The following is a 17,610-nucleotide window of genomic DNA, read 5'->3' on the forward strand; positions in this document are numbered from 1 at the left end:
GAGTGGGAGAGGGAGAAGCAGGCTTCCCGCAGAGCAGGGAGCCTGATGCGGGGCTCAATTCCAGGATCCTGGGATCATGACCTGAGCCGAAGGCAGACGCTTAACGACTGAGCCACCCAGGTGCCCAATTTTTGTGTAATTTTAAGGTCTGTATTCACATCCCTTTTTTCTCCATGTGTTTTCTCATTGTTCTATCACCATTTGTGCAACAGACTTCCCTTTCATTATTGGGGTGCTTGTCCCTCTGACAAAGTAGGTGACTCTGTTGGCACAGCTCATTTTTGTTCATCTGTCCCTTCAGCATGACCACATTCTCTTCATTATTGCAACTTTATGCTGTCTTTGTTTTTTTTAAAGGATTTTTAAAATTTATTTTTGTGAGAGATTGAGAGAGAGAGAGCGAGCATGAGCAGGGGGAGTGGGAGAGGGAGAAGCAGGCTTCCCGCGGAGCAGGGAGCCCGATGCCAGACTTGATCCCAGGACCCGGGGGTCATGACCCCAGCTGAAGGCAGACGCTTCACCGACGGAGCCACCCAGGTGCCCTATGCTATGTCTTTGGATCCACATATGAGGTCTTGAGTCTTATGTCGGCTAGTCTTGGTTTAGAAATAGTTTGTCAATATCTTTGATGGGAATTTGGTTGGGATTCCATTGAATCTGTAGAGCAAGTTCGAAAAAATTGCCAGCTTAACAATATTGAGTGCATTGCTCCTGAACAAGGAATATCTTTGCATTTATCTATGTTTTTTTCATAATTGAAGTATTTTTATTTTATGTACAGTGAATTGGCATTAAGTGGGTATCTTGGATATCTGCAGTTGAGGCAGGTATCCTGGATGACCCATTCAAGGAGGTTCACTTAATCCAACTTACTGAAGCCAGTGCCCTTGGCGAACCGACAGAAACAAGGGCAGCACCTATTGAGGCCGTATTTCCGGATCAGACTGCATGGATTTGAGCAGAGGTGGAAGAAGGGAACCCTGCCCAAATTTCCTCGGATGGCTCCAAGCTGCTGGTGCCCCATCCTGCTCTCTCGGATGCACCGAGGCACAAGGCACATTTATTTATGTGTTGTTTGATTTCCTTCATCTGTGTTTTAATGTTTTGTGAATATTTTTATGTATATTGTTAGATTTATACTCAAGAACCTTAATTTTCGTATGTAATTTTTTTTTTCATTTCACATCCCAATTTGTCCTATACATCATTGCTGATCACCTCAGTCAATCTAGGCTGCTATCAAAATATCACAGACCAGTGGCTCATAAACAATAGAAATTGATTTCTCACCGTTCTGGAGGGTGCATGTCTGAGATGAGGGTGTTTCTGATGGCAGACTTCTTGTTCTATCCTCACTTGGAGGGAAGGCCCTGGCACCCTAACCTGTTCTAACACCATCACATTTTTCATGAGGATTCCAACACATGGATTTGGGGGACCACAAACTTTCACACCATAGTCCTGATATCAATTGACTTTTGTACATTTACCTTCTAGTTCGCTCTTTGTCATCTTTACATTTTCTTACCAAGGGACAGGAACAGTTGGCTCTATTTCAGTTGGAATTTCCAAATTATGACACTAGATACTCAGAACTCTAAATTTCAGAGATTCCCCAGACCTTTCCTGAGCGGGTGAACTGGCCACAGCTAAACTGTGAGTGGGTGGTGTCCGCAGCTTCCAGACAATTTGGGGTTGTGAGGACAAAGTAGAGAGATGGTCCTCGGGGCACAGGAGGGAGATCCATGGCAGGTTCCCCAGAGATGTGTCATCCGAGGCGAGCCCAGAACCCTGGGTGTCCTACTTTCTCACACGTTTATTTTTACTTTCTCCTGTAGCATTTCAGCAGGATGTATCTTACAGAATTGTCCCTTCATCAGGGCTTTGGCCTTCATAACCATGCCATACCATAGTACTTTTCACAGATTCTGCTTCTTGGAGACGAGAAGCACCGAGAGCAACTGGCTGCAAGTGTGTGTGGGGCTGGAGCAGGTTCATGTGGGACCAGCGGCCAGGCCACCCTGGGCTCCACTCGAGGTCCTCTCTGTTCTGGTGTTGACAGTTGGATGCATATTGAGAAGTAGGTGTGATAAAAATCGCAATGTTATTTAAGCTTAAATATATTAGTTATACCAAACCTGAATTTCTTAAAAATTAACTTTTCTGGTTTTAATGGAAGTAAACTCGTCAACCATTTTTTTTTCTTTTGTTGAGAAAGTCACAGTTTAATTGGCAGCACATTTGCGATGGTACATAAAATAATGTTTATTTTGGAATCACAGGAATCCTACATTAGATGAACTATATAAATATAGCAAGCTTTGATACTATAATCAGAACACTCAGGTGTTTACTATGAACCCATCTGTTTCTGGGGAGTTTTCCAATGGGAGATTTCTCTTTTTTTTTTAAAGATTTTATTTATTTATTTGAGACAGAGAATGAGAGAGAGAGCACGAGAGGGGGGAGGGTTAGAGGGAGAAGCAGACTCCCCGCTGAGCAGGGAGCCCGTTGCAGGACTGATCCTGGGACTCCAGGATCATGACCTGAGCCAAAGACAGTCGCCTAACCAACTGAGCCACCCAGGCGCCCCTGATGGGAGATTTCTAAGCCTTACTGTGACCTTTCATGCTCATTGGTCTGTTTCTATTTTCACTATATCAGGGTCCATTTTGCTAATGTGCATTTTTACTTGGAAATTACCCATTTCCTCTGCGCTTCCAGTGTTCTCTTATTTGATTTAAAAAATTTTTTAAACTTTTATTTTAAGTACAATTGGCAATGCAGGGCTTAAACTCACGAACCTCAGATCAAGACCTTAGCTGAGATCGAGTCGGACGCTTAACCAGTTGAGCCATCCAGGCGCCCCTCTCTTATTTGACTTTTAATGTCTATTCTGTTTCTCTTTTTTTCCAGAATTGTCACAGTTAATGAGCCAATATTGATATCTTATTATTCACTGAAGTTCATATTGTGTCCAGTTTCCCTCTGTTCTGCCTTTGGGGCTCTAGGGTCCCATGTGGGGCATCACATGATCACGTGGTCATCACGTCTCTTCAGGCTCTTCTTGGCTCTGACAGTTTCTGAGATTTCCCTTGTTTCAGTGACCTTGATAGTGTTGAGGAGGAATGGTCAGAGGTTTTGTGGATTTAGCCCCACTTCTGGGATGGGTGGTTGAGTGTCTCCATCAAGCATTTGGAATTCTTGTGCATTGTTTTCTACTCATTACCAAAAAAAAAAAAATCTATGTAATAAGTTATTTTTACCAGTGTGAACACCTGGGTAGTTATTTTAGGCGTTGGTTTTATTCCAGCAGTAGGGTGTTTGGTTGATAAATTTATTCCTGCTGTGGCACTTTCTGTTGTCTCCTGTTTCCCTTGACCTAATTTCAACTTGGTGGATTTTCATTATTGGTACTTATACTCATTTTCTTTTTTAATTTTATTTTTAAAGATTTTATTTATTTATTTGAGAGAGAGAGAATGAGAGAGAGCACATGAGAGGAGGGAGGGTCAGAGGGAGAAGCAGACTCCCTGCCAAGCAGGGAGCCCGATGCGGGACTCGATCCAGGGACTCCAGGATCATGACCTGAGCCGAAGGCAGTCGCTTAACCAACTGAGCCACCCAGGCGCCCAGTACTTACTCATTTTCTGATACTTCAGGATTATCTTGGTTCCTGTAGTCACTGTCTCAGCCCCTAGAGCCAGCCATCTCTTCCAAGAGCCCTTTTTATAGAGAATGGCATAAAAAACTTATATACCATAGGAACTAAATCTGCTCAGATGACAATGCAAGGAATTATATGCATGTATTCTAGTGAAAATTAGATAAAGGAAACCTTGCTTAAAGTGGAGCCAGGAAGCCTGAAGGGGGCGCTCTGACACGGGTACCACCACTTGGGCCACCACCAGCAGAAAGAACTCGGTATAAGTGATGCCCTTTTTAAAACAGTTTACAACAATACTCCCTAATTTCCTATTTAAACCCAGCACAAACTGACCTTTCCTTTGTCTTTTTGGAGTTGCCTGTAGTTTGCCATAGTTCTCTTGCCCCGAATTGCAGTTCCTCAGCTATTCCCGAAGAAACTCATTTTGCTGGTAAAATAACTGGCAATTCTATCTTTAAGGTTGACAGTTTCTCAGTTGATTGTCTATATTAAGCTCAAGATGAGTTTATACTGATATCTCCAACTGCATCCACTATCACGTGGAGGTTGTAACCTTTTCCCCTTACTTATCTGTAACTTCCCACTCCAAGGGTGATAAGCTTGTCGTTAAGAAACAAAATCCCCCTGAGTTAATTGAAAGATCCAGTTGGCTTTATTCAATGATTCATGACTCTGGAAGCATCCTATCTAGCAAATAGATAGCATCTCCATCGAGTTGTAGGAAAGGAAAGGATTTTTAAGGCAGGGAGAGAATGGAAAAAAAGAAATTATTAACAATGAATACGTCATTTTAGGCAAGGTAGCCCTCCTAAGGAAAACAGAGGGATGTATCAGTAAATTTCCTTGTCAGGCCATTTTCGGCCTGTGGTTTTCTTTTTAACCCTTGGCCCCCACCACCTATCATTTATTTAATTCATTGTTCCACTCCAGATTATAGATGTAGTGGTTTCAGAATTGTTAGCTACTATCCCCATGGGAAAGAACTTTATAAGATAGAGTCCACGGGTGCCTAGATGGCTCAGTCAGTTAAGTGTCTGCCTTCGGCTTAGGTCGTGATCTCCAGGGTCCTGGGATTGAGCCCCCGTACCCGGCTCGCTGCTCAGCAGGGAGCTTGCCTAACCCTCTCCCTCTGCCTGCCACTCCCCCTGCTTGTGTGGGCTCTCTCTCTCTCTCTGTCAAATAAATAAATAAAATCTTAAAAAAAAAAGAAGATAGGGTCCATTGTTTATGTATAGTACATTTTTTTTGTGTGCTTAGTCTACAGATTCCATTCATTTCCAAAGTTTCTTAGGTTGGATTGTTGTGAAATGTTGGAGTCCAGGAGCAAACAGAATTCTTGAGACGTCTTTGATGCCAAAAAGGTGGTTTTATTAAAGCACAGGAACAGGACTCATGGGCAGAAAAAGCTGCATTGAGATTGTGAGGAGTGACTGATTATATACTTTCAAGTTGGGATGGGGTTAGGGATGGTGTAAGTCTCTAAGGAATTTGGAAGCAAGGTTTCCAGGACCTTGAGGGGTCATTTACTACCGTCTAGTAAAACCTTAAGTCATGAAACCCTTCAGATGTGTATCAGTGGGCCATATGTTTAGAGGATAATTGCTAACATATATCTTGAGGGATGGTGGAGGTAAAGGAAGTATTTTTTAAGATTTTTATTCATTTATTGAGAGAGAGAGAGAATGATAGAGAGAGAGCATGAGAGGAAGGAGGGTCAGAGGGAGAAGCAGACTCCCTGCTGAGCAGGGAGCCCGATGCACGACTCGATTCTGGGACTCCAGGATCATGACCTGAACTGAAGGCAGTTGCTTAACCAACTGAGCCACCCAGGCGCCCCGGGTAAAGAAAGTTTCTAAGGGGATTTTTATACGTTGAAGAAGACTTAACAGGATCCTGGTGGTCAGGCTAATGTCAAGCCAAGGTTGCCTTTTGCCCTTGGCAAAGTATCAGTATTGAGGCAGTTGAGTTCCTGGAGGAAGATCACCCTGCTTGTCTTCAGTATGTGTTAATGGGCTGTGATGAGGGAACAGAAGGCTGGCTGAAGACAAGGCACAAGCTGACACCCTGCAACATCCCCCCACCCCCAACTCCTGGGTGGGACATGTGTGACATTCTTCCAGGAATCTCCCAACTATCTTAATGTTAGTACCTTGCTAGAGGGGAAAGCAACCTTAAGTTGACAATGGCAAGACCTCTGGTATCTTGTAGGTCCGTCCTCTTTAGCGTATGAAAGTTCTTTTGAAACCTCCTTTTCCTTCCCCCAACTTCCAGTATATAATCCCCACTCCTCAAGACCCCTGTGCAGCAGCTCTTTCTGCCCATAGTTCCTGTCCCCATGCTTTAATAAGCCACCATTTTGCATCAAAGACGTCTCAAGAATTCTTTCTTGGTCATCGGCTCCAGACAGACCTCACCCCACCGAACCTCACCTATATTCTAAAACCTCATCAGGCTGCAAAGGAAATTCATTTTTTTTTCTGTATTTCTTTTGCCTTTGTTCTCCATATCAAGATGAGGACCTTTTGCCCTATCACCTACAGTCAGTTTTTCCCTTGGAAAAAACTGCCAAACTGCCTTCCAAAGTGGCCGTACATCCATCCCCAGCATGAAAGCTCATTCCTGTCATTCCCCACCCTCCACCAATGGGTGTTCTCATTTTTTGGACTTTAGCATTTCTAATAGGAGAGCAGTGCTATCTCACTGTTGTTCAAATTTGTAATTTCCTAATGATAGAGATGTCGAGCATATTTTTGTATGCTGATTTTGTATTTGTATATCTTCTTTGTGCAGGTATGTGTTCAGATATTTACCCATTGTCAATTAGGGGTTTTTTTTATTGTTGAGTTCTGAGGGTTTTTTGTATGGTTTGAATATAAATCCTTTATCAGGTGTGTGTTTTGCAAATATCTCCTTGCAGTCTGTGGGTTGTCTTTTAGTTCTTTGAGCAAGGTCTTTCATAGTAGAGGTGTTAATTTTATAAAGTTCACAGTATCATTTTTTTTTTCTTTTTTGGATTGGCTTTTGGTGTTGTGTGTTAAAACTCATCACCAAGCCCAAGGTCACGTAGATTCCTTTTATGTTTTCTTTTTGATAATTTGATAGTTGTGCATTTTAAATTTATGTACAATTTTTTTTTTTTTTTTAAGATTTTATTTATTTATTTGACAGAGAGAGAGACAGCGAGAGCAGGAACACAAGCAGGGGGAGTGGGAGAGCGAGAAGCAGGCTTCCTGCCAAGCAGGGAGCCCGATGTGGGACTCGATCCCAGGACCCTGGGATCATGACCTGAGCCGAAGGCAGACGCTTAACGACTGAGCCACCCAGGCGCCCTAAATTTATGTACAATTTTGTGTGAATTTTGGTGTAAGTTGTAAAGTTTTGGTCTACATTTCATTTTATTCTATATGCTTTCCAAGTAATTGTTCTTTAAGTATTTCTGGAGAAGCCGGGATATTGTATTCCATTTCAGTTAGGAAGTTCCCAAAATTTATTGGATTCAGCGGGCCCCCGGGGAAGGGGTCGGTGCCTCCCCTGAACTGAGTGCACCGAGTCCTGCACTGCCTCCACTGGTCGCAGGGGGCGCCCGAGCCCAGCTGCCCAACCCGTGCGGCGCATGCGCGCTCAGGCGGCTTCATCTCTGCCTGCGGTACCAGGAGGCCCTCCTCTTCCGGACCCGCTGTGGAGGTTTGGGAGGACGGGGGACCGCCTCCACACCGACAGGAGCCCGGCCTCCTCAGGACCCTCTCTGGGAGCTTCAGGAGGACGTGAGGCCGTGTCCATACCGACAGGAGCCCGGCCACCTCAGGACCCACTGGAGGACGTGGGGCCGCATCCACACCGACAGAACCCGCTGTGGAGGATGTGGGTCCGTGTGTACACGGACAGGAGCCCGGCCTCAGGACCCGCCCCAGGAGGAGAAGGTGAGGAGAAGCCGCCTGAGCTGGGACTGCCAAGGGGGTGCGAGCTCACAGGAAGGGCGCGCTGTGTAGACGGTGGTGTGTCTGTGGCTTTGTGTGCGGTGACGTGGGGTCCCGGGGGTGCTGTGCGCGGAGCTGTCGGGTCTCCCTTTTCTGGGCTCGGATCCGCTCCGGGGGTCCATGCGTCTGTGTTTATGCGCCGCACGGATTCGGTTCCTGGGGCTCCTCCGGCAGTCTGCGGTCAGGGGGCGGCTGCCCGCCGCTGTGCTCGTGCTCCCCCGGCCTCAGCCCTGCGGGGTCCTTCCCTGAGTCCACACCCGCTTCAGGGTTGTCGGTTCGGTCCTGGAAGTTCCGTAGCGCCGGCGCGGACTCTGTAGACGGCTTTGGGGAGAGTAGATATTTTCAGTGTCGGTTCTTCCGTGAGCACAGAGTGTCTTCCCGTCTCCGTGTGTCTCCCTCGATGTCTGTCATCAGTGTCTCATGGGGGGTGTGAGAGAACAGGTCTGTCACCTGTTCAGTATTTCGTGGAGAAGGTGGGGGAAGTTAGGAGGGTTGTTTTGAAGGAAAGTCCACTGGAGAAAAGCAGGGGTTTGGGGTGATGGAAGGTTCTCACCCGCTGAGCTGCACGGGTGGTGGATTTCTTGGAGGAGATGAAACCTACATCTTCCCCTGTGGGGCCCGTAACTGATGAGTCTCTCCTGTGGGAGCTTCTAATGTTGGTTCTGTAATTGACCCTGAGCGGTAGGCTACCCCCTCCAGCGTCCCCTTCTAGCATCCCCAGTCCACTTTACTGAGGCTTCCCTTCATGCATTTTTACAGTTCTAACCAGTTTTTGGTGGAGCGTTGTGGAAAATTGGAATTCCAAATCCCACTGCTTCTACTACACCCAAAACACAGTGGCCGCCGATTTAATCCTCCCACGAGTCTCTTGCTAACATGTGGCCTCCTACAAGGGCAAGTGGCCTCTCCACGTGGATGAAACTGGATCTGGGAGGGCTTGGCCACCATCACGAAGTTTGGTGTCCCTGCTTCTGTGACCTGGTGCTGTCATGGTTGTTTGGAAGAGTAATTGCGGTGATTTCAAAGTGCAGTAAACCTGTCACCGCGCACAAATACTCTTTATCCCACACTCAGTCCCCCCAGTTGTCGTTTCTTAACCACATTTGTCACTTAACACGGGATGCTTTAGTGTGAAAAAATACTTTTCAAATATACTTTAAGCATACTTTAGAGTACTTATTTTCATTAAAATCATAAATTATGCAAAAAAAAAAAACACCCCACAAAAACCAAAAAACGAAGGGAGTTCTGACACAGGCTACAATACGGATTGAACGTGGAAGTCATTACGCTGAGTGAAATCAGCCAGTCACAGAAGGACAGATACTGTATGATCCCACTTATATGAAATATCCAGAGACACAAAGTAGAATGTGGCTGCAGGGGCGGAGGGGAAAGGGGAATGGGGAGTTGGTGTTTCAAGCAAGCACCTCTCCCTCATGGAGAAGGAAAAAGTTCTGGAGAATGATGTACAACCATGTGAATTCAGCTAAGGCCAGAGAACTGTGTACCTGAAATGTTTTAAGTGGTCAGTGTTATTTATGTTTAGTCACAGTGAAAAAATGAAGGACTGATACATGTCACAACATGGATGGACACTGAAAACAGCCCCAGTGACAGAAGCCAGACAGAAAAGGCCACCCAGATTGGAAGCATTTTGCTCTTTACATCCATCAAGGTTACCCAAATAAGGGAAAGTCTTGGGAGCAGTTCCAGAAACAGAAAACTGGATCTGAATGGAAAAGGACATTTCAGACCGTGGGGCAGGTGGTGCCAGTTGAAGTGGGCCTGTGGTCTGAGTTACAATGTGGAAACCGCCTTTGTTTCCTCATTTAGTGTTATGTAGTGGTTCCAAGGAAAGAGTGTCCCTGTTTTGGGTAAAACACACTGAAGCATCCCGTGAAAGTATTTTTTCTTAATAACACTTTATTTCTTTTTTACCTTTTTATTGTTATGTTAATCACCATACATTACATCATTAGTTTTTGATGTAGTGTTCCATGATTCATTGTTTGTGCATAACACCCAGTGCTCCATGCAGAATGTGCCCTCTTTAATACCCATCACCAGGCTAACCCATCCTCCCACCCCCCTCCCCTTAATTTCTTTCTTCTGTCTTGTTCTTGGTGTATAGGAAGGCCACTGATTTCTGTGCATTGATTTTATATCCTGCCACTTTACTGAATTCCTGTATGAGTTCTAGCAGTTTTGGGGTGGAGTCTTTTGGGTTTTCCACATAAAGTATCATATCATCTGCAAAGAGTGAGAGTTTGACTTCTTCTTTGCCAATTCGGATGCCTTTTATTTCTTTTTGTTGTCTGATTGCTGAGACTAGAACTTCTAGCACTATGTTGAACAGCAGTGGTGATGGTGGACATCCCTGCCGTGTTCCTGACCTTAGGGGGAAAGTTCTTAGTTTTTCCCTGTTGAGAATGATATTCGCTGTGGGTTTTTCATAGATGGCTTTTATGATATTGAGGTATGTACCCTCTATCCCTACACTGTGAAGAGTTTTAATCAAGAAAGAATGCTGTACTTTGTCAAATGCTTTTTCTGCATCTATTGAGAGGATCATATGGTTCTTGTCTTTTCTTTTCTTTTTTATTTATTTATTTATTTTAAAGATTTTATTTATTTATTCATGAGAGAGAGAGAGAGGCAGAGGGAGAAGCAGACTTCCCGCAGAGCGGGGAGCCCGATGTGGGACTCGATCCCAGGACTCCGGGATCATGACCTGAGCCGAAGGCAGACGCTTAACCATCTGAGCCACCCAGGCGCCCTTGTCTTTTCTTTTATTAATGTAATGTATCACATATTGATTTGTGAATGTTGAACCAACCTTGCAGCCCAAGAATAAATCTCACTTGGTCGTGGTGAATAATCCTTTTAATGTACTGTTGGATCCTATTGGCTTGTATTTTGGTGAGAATTTTTGCATACATGTTCATCAGGGATATTGGTCTGTAATTCTCCTTTTTGGTGGGGTCTTTGTCTGGTTTTGGGATCAAGGTAATGCTGGACTCATAAAATGAGTTTGGAAGTTTTCCTTCCATTTCTATTTTTTGGAACAGTTTCAGAAGAATAGGTATTAATTCTTCTTTAAATGTTTGGTAGAGGGGCACCTGGGTGGCTCAGTTGTTAAGTGTCTGCCTTCCGCTCAGGTCATGATCATAGGGTCCTGGGATCGAGCCCTGTGTCAGGCTCCTTGCTCTGCGGGAAGCCTGCTTCTTCCTCTCCCTCTGCCCCTGCTTGTGTTCCTTCTCTCACTGTGTCTCTCTCTGTCAAATAAATACATAGAATCTTAAAAAAAAAAAAAAAAAGTTTGGTAAAATTCCCCTGGGAAGCCATCTGGCCCTGGGCTCTTGTTTGTTGGGAGATTTTTGATTGCTGCTTCAATTTCCTTGCTGGTTATGGGTCTGTTCAGGTTTTCTATTTCTTCCTGGTTCAGTTTTGGTAGTTTATACATCTCTGGGAATGCATCCATTTCTTTGAGATTGCCTGATTTGTTGACATATAGTTGCTCATAATATGTTCTTATAATTGTATTTCTATGGTGTTGGGTGTGATCTCTCCTTTTTCATTCATGATTTTATTTATTTGGCTCCTTTCTCTTTTCTTTTTGATAAGTCTGGCCAGGGGTTTATCAGTCTTACTAATTCTTTCAAAGAACCAGCTCCTCATTTCGTTGATCTGTTCTACTGTTCTTTTGGTTTCTATTTCATTGATTTCTGCTCTAATCTTTATTATTTCTCTTCTCCTGCTAGGTTTAGGCTTTATTTGCTGTTCTTCCTCCAGCTCCTTTAGGTGTAGGGTTAGGTTGTATATTTGAGGCCTTTCTTGTTTCTTAGGAAAGGCTTGTAGTGCTATATACTTTCCTCTTAGGACTGCCTTTGCTGCATCCCAAAGATTTTGAACAGTTGTGTTTTCATTTTCATTTGTTTCCATGAATTTTTAAAATTCTTCTCTAATTTCCCGGTGGACCCATTCATTCTTTAGTAGGATGCTCTTTAGCCTCCATGTATTTGAGTTTTTTCCAACTTTCCTCTTGTGATTGAGTTTGAGTTTCAAAGCATTGTGGACTGAAAATATGCAGGGAATGATCCCAGTCTTTTGGTACCAGTTGAGACCTGATTTGTGACCCAGGATGTGATCTATTTTGGAGAATGTTCCATGTGCACTAGAGCAGAATGTGTATTCTATTGCTTTGGGATGGAATGTTCTGAGTATATCTGTAAAGTCCATCTGGTCCACTGTGTCATTTAAAGTCCTTATTTCCTTGTTGGTTTTTTGCTTAGATGATCTGTCCATTGCAGTGAGGGGGGTGTTAAAGTCCCCTACTATTATTGTACTATGGTTGATGTGTTTCTTTGATTTTGTTATTCATGGGCTTATGTAATTGGCTGCTCCTATGTTAGGGGCGTAAATATTTACAATTGTTAGATCTTGTTGGATAAACCCTTTAAGTATGATACACTGTCCTTCCTCATCTCTTATTATAGTAAGGATTGCCACCCCAGCTTTCTTTTGATGTCCATTAGCATGATGAATGGTTTTCCACCCCCTCACTTTAAATCTGGAGGTGTCTTTGGGTCTAAAATGAGTCTCTCGCAGACAGCATATCAGTGGGTCTTGCTTTTTTATCCAGTATGATACCCTGTGTCTTTTGATTGGGGCATTTAGCCCATTTATATTCAGGGTAACTGTTGAAAGATATGAATTTAGTGCCATTGTATTGCCTGTGAGATGACTGTTACTGTATATTGTCTCTGTTCCTTTCTGGTCTGTGTTACTTTTGGACTCTCTCTTTGCTTAGAGGACCCCTTTCAATATTTCTTGTAGGGCTGGTTTGGTGATCACAAATTCTTTTAGTTTCTATTTGTTCTGGAAGGTTTGTTTTTTTTTTTAAGATTTTATTTTTTTATTTGGGAGAGAAAGAATGAGAGAGAGAGAGAGCACATGAGAGGGGGAGGGTCAGAGGGAGAAGCAGGTTCCCTGCTAAGCAGGGAGCCTGATGCAGGACTCGATCCAGGGACTCCAGGATCATGACCTGAGCCGAAGGCAGTCACTTAACCAACTGAGCCACCCAGGCGCCCTGTTCTGGAAGGTTTTTATCTCTCCTTCTATTTTGAATGACAGCCTAGCTGGATAAAGTATTCTTGGCTGCCTATTTTTCTCATTTAGTACACTTCTTTCATAGCATTTTTAACTTTGGCCTGATTAGAGTTCATTTCTGCCCTTAGAGATTCTGTATTGTCATTTATGCTTTTTTTTCAAGGCTAGCTATTAACTTTATTTTTTTAAAAGATTTTATTTATTTATTTGACAGAGAGATAGAGAGACAGCACAAGTAGGCAGAGTGGCAGGCAGAGGGAGAGGGAGAAGCAGGCTTCCCGCTGAGCAGGGAGCCCGATGCGGGGCTCAATCCCAGGACCCTGGGATCATGACCTGAGCCGAAGGCAGCTGCTTAGCCGACTGAGCCACCCAGGCGCCCCTAGCTATTAACTTTATAATTGCTATCCTGAATTCCATCTCTGACCTCTTATATCCTTATCGATTAGCTCTGTGGCAGAGAACATTGCCTCTGGTTCTTTCCTTTGTTGTGAATTCCTCCTTCTAGTCATTCTGTCCAAGGGAAGGATGGGTGAGCGAATGAACAGAGGCCAAAATACCAACCATGACTCAAGCAGAATGCACCCTAGAAAAAATCCGAAGTGTTCGGAAGCCACCACAGAAAAGCAAACAAAGCCAAAATGAAATAAAACAATAGTAAAAGGCGGAGAAAGAGAGATTATAATATCACAGGGTGGACAAAGCAGGGATATCCACTTGTTCCTGATTGAATTTTGGTCTATGTGTTAGAAGACCCTACATCCCAAAAATATATATATATGTAAGTTTTGCTTTCTTTGCAATTTTTGCAAAATTGAATAGAATGAAAAAAGGACTAGATTGAAGCATATATCTATAAAAATGTAGATGTGAAAAAATAAAAGTTGAAAACGATTTAAAAACCTAAGTAGGTAAAATAATCTAGTTGAAATGGGAAAAAGGTAAAAAAAAAAAAAAATTTTAGAGTTAAGGATAAAGGAATCGTGAGGAAACACCTGGAGCTCAATATACTATTTTTGCCTGGTGCTGGAGTTTTACAGTTTTGTGGGATCCCTAAGCTTGTCTTTCACCTGTTCTTCCAGTCTGTCTTCTGGGGTAGGGGCCTGCAGTGCTGCTTTCAGATGTCTTTGCCTGGGCGGAGTTGCCCCACCCCTTGTCAGGGGGATGGGCTGAATGTAAGCTTGTTGTCTGTGTGGCTTTTGTTCCCTGGAGGCTTTCTGCACCACTTCAGAGGGTCAGAGCAAAAATGGCCTTGCCCAGATCTCCAGCCCAGAGCCACACTTTTGTGGTCCCCCCTTCAGTAAACCCTCCAGGTTAAAGAGTTTCCACTTCTGTGTGCGCCAAAGTTTGCAGACTCCTGGGGTTCTCTTCTACTGCAATCTTCCCTGGGGGAGTCCAGGTACCTGTGAGCCGTCACTTCATTTTGTGTCTTTCGGACTGTGAGCTCCCTCATGTACCCTGCTTTGCAGCTGTTTTGCCCCTCCCAGGGGATGGTAAACAGCCTGCAAGTTCCAGTCTTTTACAGGGTGCTTAGGCAAAGAGTGGTCTCCTGACCGGCCCATCTCCTGGTTTATGGCGACCGGACCTGAGAATCCCTCCTGGGCTCACTGACCATAACCAGTTTCCCTGCTCCGCTGCTTGGGCACGCTATCGATTCAGGCACCCGGGTCCTTTCTGTGTCTCCTGGGATCCTGAGACCACAGTGACCCACCTAGAATTCTGCCCTTTTCATCCCCTGAGTCTCTTTCAGAAAAGGATGTCTCTCACTGGAGCAGATTTCTAAGGGTTCTGATTTTGCAATCCAGTGTTATATCACTTTCCAGTAGCCAGCTTATGGAGGCTGCCTCCCCCCTTCGATTATCTTCCAATATTCCCCAACAGATTCATGATTCCGCACCTCCTACCTTGCAAGAAGCTGTTGCTTTTCTGCTTGTGGAGTTCCAGATATATTTTCTTACATCTCAGGCTGAATTTTTGGGTGTTGAGAATGATTTGATAGATATCCAGCTAAATTCAAGTTACCAGATGAAACAAGGTCCCCCACTCTTCCACCATCTTGCCTTCCTCTCTACTGTTATGTCTAGAGTCCCTTTTACCATGTGAGGTCACAGTCACTGACTCTGGGGGTTAGGATATGCACACTTTGGGAGACCATTATTCTGCTACCACATGTCTAATTTTATTTATTTTTGCCTTCTCTCACAGCTGTGCCCTGAGAGACAGCCACAAAGAGGAGAGGTCATCTACTTGGGCCACCAGCTTATCTGAGAAATCCAAATGAGAGACCACCTGACCTGTGTTGTTGGTATAGGAGCCCCACTATTAGTCATCTCCCTTCTACTCCTTTCCAGACCTTATATTCTAAATGCCCTTATCTAATTTGTCTCTTCTTGTTTAGAGTCCATCAGGCTACAGATGGTCCTGTCTGTGCAGCCACAAATGGAGACAGCCCCTACCAACTTCTACCAGGTCTACTAGATAGACCTCTGGGGATGAAACCCTGACTGCCATTCTTCAACATGGCCTCCAACCAGCAGGAAGCAGTTAGACTGGTCATCGCCCCCTTTCCCTACCAGCAGTTAGGGTTACGTCTTCAGAGGGGGGAATGTTAAGAGTTAGTTGGACAGTTAGGTAGTGAGGACCAGGGTCCCCAACAAGAAAATACGGAGTCAGGACAGTTAAAATAAAACAACATGGACATCCTGTTTTGCAGCTTAGACAGGACCACACTGACATCCTGCTTTGTAGCCTTTGCAGAAATGATTTCTGCAAAACATCCTAAAATAAGACAATTAACCACAAAAACATCTGTCAATATCATGGGCAAGGGGCAGTTAAGACCTAAGCCCCCAGATGTCAGCCAAAAAAAAGACAATCAGCACATGGACATGAACCTAATAGGTAGACAGATACGTGACCAAAGCCCTGATTGGCACGACTCAGCACACACTGATTGCTTAAGATAGTTCAGCAAAAGAGCTCATAAAACCCCCTAAACTTAGAAACTCCAGGGGCAACCCACTCTCCAGGAGCCTTGTACTCTTGCTCAGTAAACTTTGCTTTGCTGCCTACCACTCTTCGTCTGGTATACCTCTTCATTCTTCGAAGTGGCCTGAGCAAGAACTGCGGGCACTAAGGAGACACAAATTCTGTAATGCCATGATGGTGAGCATTCAAAATCATGAAGGGATTGTAGGTTTAAATATGGACTAGACAATCATTTGGCAGTGCCGTTATTTCACTCAACAAGCTTTCACTGAGGACTTAAGTTGGACTAGCTTCTAAGACTATGTAAAACCAATGTACTGGGTTTTTTCCAGTCATAGATACATAAATGACAGTGATATGATGTACAATACAATGTTCATTAGATATATTCATATCTCTGTGTGACCAAGAAAATCTAAATAAATGTGTTTCTTGAAAAAAAATAATAAAGAATAATGAAAAAGTGAAGGGTCAGTATATTGACACCCTTGTTAAGGAACCTGGATAGAACCTCAGATGACTTCTATCCAACTCCATATCTTTCTCTTCCCTTTAATGGTGACTTTGTTATAATCTGTGTTTTGATATCATTTTTAGTTGTGACTGTAATTTTTGACTGTAACTCTAGCCTTACCACCCATATGTGAGTTCATAAATAATCATTTGTTTGGGCGCCTGGGTGGCTCAGTTGGTTAAGGGACTGCCTTCGGCTCAGGTCATGATCCTGGAGTCCCGGGATCGAGTCCCGCATCGGGCTCCCTGCTCGGCAGGGAGTCTGCTTCTCCCTCTGACCCTCCCCCCTCTCATGTGCTCTCTCTCTCATTCTCTCTCTCAAATAAATAAATAAAATCTTAAAAAAAAAAAATAATAATCATTTGTTTGACCTGTGTTTGAACTGATGTAGAAGGATCTAGTCCTTTGTAACTTGCATCATTTCCTCAGCACTTTTGTGTGAGAAACATTGTTTCAATTTGTTTAGCTGTAGTTTTATTCATACTGTTGTAGAGTACTCTTTTCTATGAGTAGGCTAGACTTGACCCATTTTACTGTTGATGGGCATTTGGATTTTTCCAGATTTAGGTTAATACCAACAACGCTGCTGTGGAGCATTTATTCTTATATGCTTTCTTGGGCTAGGTGACCGAGTGTTACCCTAAATAACATTGCATCTAGGAATGTGAGTATAGGTCATCATCACTAGATAATGCCACACTATTATGAAAGCAGTTTGAGCGTGTAAGGCGGCAGCAGGGCTCATGGCCTGGGCTGCAAAGCATTAATAGCAGGTCATTCCCTCCCTTTTCAGGACACCCAGAGTCCAGTGTCTTTGCCAGTTTTCCCTCTAACTCTCAGGATGGATTCAAACTGGTATGGGAATAACTAAGAAAATTCAAATATGAGAAGGTTTGTAGCAGGAGGTACTTAATCTCTTTAGGCTAAATATGATAAATGAAGCTGGAATTTACCAATCTATGAGAAACAGCTACCACCACCCAAAACTCTCTACTGTTTTTCTGTAGTGATGATTTTAACTATGCTGGTAAAGACAAAACCATTTGGAACTTAAATGCAAAGACTAGTTGACTTTAAGTAAGCCATGTATGTTTTATTAAAAAGAGATAACTTTTTAAAATTGTTTGAGGACATCTTTAAAACCTATGGATATAACCTGAAGAGTGTTTTAGAGGATTTGAGATTTTTTTATTGTGATTTTTAAAATTGTTAATTTTGGGGCGCCTGGGTGGCTCAGTTGGTTAAGCGACTGCCTTCGGCTCAGGTCATGATCCCGGAGTCCTGGGATCGAGTCCCGTGTCGGGCTCCCGGCTCGGCGGGGAGCCTGCTTCTCCCTCTGACCCTATCCCCTCTCAT

The 17,610-nt window shown here is 43.8% G+C and overlaps 1 long non-coding RNA gene across 3 annotated transcripts; it reads left to right on the plus strand.

The window, feature by feature from the left end:
• Positions 1–110: 110 nt before the first annotated feature.
• LOC115938502 (uncharacterized) lies at positions 111–17,460 on the plus strand. Of its 3 annotated transcripts, none has more exons than XR_014145425.1 (4): positions 111–2,080; positions 7,244–7,587; positions 14,959–15,058; positions 15,152–17,460. It is a non-coding gene; the product is annotated as an uncharacterized LOC115938502 (long non-coding RNA). The 3 variants fall into 3 exon arrangements; XR_014145426.1 differs by having other exon boundaries at positions 7,321–7,587; positions 15,152–17,459; XR_004073593.2 differs by lacking the exon at positions 111–2,080 and having other exon boundaries at positions 7,019–7,587.
• The last annotated feature ends 150 nt before the right edge of the window (positions 17,461–17,610 follow it).

The sequence above is a fragment of the Leptonychotes weddellii genome, chromosome 5, assembly GCF_054177405.1.
Source record: "Leptonychotes weddellii isolate Sample4059 chromosome 5, ASM5417740v2, whole genome shotgun sequence".
Lineage (NCBI taxonomy): Eukaryota > Metazoa > Chordata > Mammalia > Carnivora > Phocidae > Leptonychotes > Leptonychotes weddellii.